Source organism: Atta colombica, unplaced genomic scaffold (assembly GCF_001594045.1).
Source record: "Atta colombica isolate Treedump-2 unplaced genomic scaffold, Acol1.0 scaffold77, whole genome shotgun sequence".
Taxonomy (NCBI): Eukaryota; Metazoa; Arthropoda; class Insecta; order Hymenoptera; family Formicidae; genus Atta; species Atta colombica.
In genome coordinates, this window is record NW_017259569.1 from 408,612 (window position 1) to 410,330 (window position 1,719).

The window sequence follows — 1,719 nt, forward strand, 5'->3', positions numbered from 1 at the left end:
TATATATACACACACATATATTTGAAGAATCATATACACACATAGTTATTACTATTGTAATTTATAGTAGTTTTATAGTAGTAATAACCATAATTATAGTAATATATAATTATAGTTACAAATTAATTATAAAAAATTTTTTTCTCACAAAGGAAGTTGCCCAAATAGATGTTCGTTTTAATCAGATGTCCAATTAGTTTTGAAAAAGTAACGATTAGAATTTGTAATATCTTATCTTCTATTAATTAAAAGAGTGTCATTCTCTCTAATTTGATATTCGTTAGAAGAATGGAGTTAAAGTCCGCTGTAAGTGATTCCGAAAATGGGTTTAAATGAAATTCTTTTTTACTTTTTGAATTTTTCTACATACATATATGAGTAATATACGTAAGTGAAATAAAAACGGAAACTTGGATTTCGATTTCATTGGTGGTTTCCAATTTATTTTTAATTTTTCTTTATGGTATAATAACTCAAAATAAAATATTTTTAACTTTACAAATTTCAATTCGTTGGAAACATATAATAATACATTAATAAAAATAAATAATAAATATATATATTTTTGTATATACATACATTCGTACAATTTTATAAATGTATAATACCCAAACGCAATTTGAACATTGAGAGGGAAATAAAACAATATTCAATACTCATCACTGGAATCGAGATCCAAGTTTTCCTTTCTATTCCGTATATTACTCATATGTATGTAGAAACATCTAAAAAGCAAAAAAATTTAGGAAAAAACGTCAAAACTCATTATCACAGCTGCTTATAGCGAACTTTGAATTCATTTTAACATAATATCAAATTTTCCGAGCGAATGGTACTCATTTTAATTAATAGGAGGTAGGATACTGTAATTTTTAACCATTACTTTTTTAAAACTAATTGGACATCTGGATAACTTCTCTTGTCAGTGCTTAATCTAGCTAAATTTTTTAATACTTCAGCAAAATCAATCTTTCCGTATATATATATATATATTTGTATATATATTTGATTTTTAATAAAAAATAATTATATTACGAATTATTGTGAGATAAACGTGTTCAAAATTTCAATAAATTAATCACCGATTCAATGAGTGCACAAAAGAACAGATTTGCTGAAACCTCTAAAAATTTAGCAAAATACAAATCTAAAAATAATTTTGTTAGATCATCAAAATAATTATGTAAGACATTCAAACTTGTTATTAGGATGTCAAAACTTTTTGCAACGTTAGTTGCAAAAAATCATTCATAGTGCAACAAAATTATTTGTATCTAGTTAAATTTTTAGATATTTTGGTAAAATTATTCTTTCTATATACAAATTGTAAATTTATAAAATTATAAAATATAAAATTATAAAAGTATAAAATTATAAAAATATAAATTATAAAATTATAAAAATAACTCCTTTTTTTCACTTTTTCTTATGTTTCACTAAAAATCTTTGTCAAATTATTAAGAAAAAAACATTTGATCAGTTATATAAAGTAAAATAATTTTATACATACATGTATACGAATAATTATTATTTTATAACTATCGATATACAAAGATATTTAGAGTGTAAATGCCATTTGTTTTTTGTGAATTGCCATTTGAAGATGCCGAATTCTCTTTTGTAACTTTTGTCCCTTATATTCTTGAAAACAAAGTCATGCCGAACATTGGAGAGAGAGAGAGAGAGAGAGAGAGAGAGAGAGAGAGAGAGAGAGAGAGA

The 1,719-nt window shown here is 23.5% G+C and overlaps 1 protein-coding gene across 1 annotated transcript in view; it reads right to left on the reverse strand.

The window, feature by feature from the left end:
- The window catches only part of LOC108692568, a 412,667-nt gene that overhangs the window by 54,571 nt on the left and 356,377 nt on the right, over positions 1 to 1,719 (reverse strand). The gene's annotated exons all lie outside the window — the stretch shown is intronic.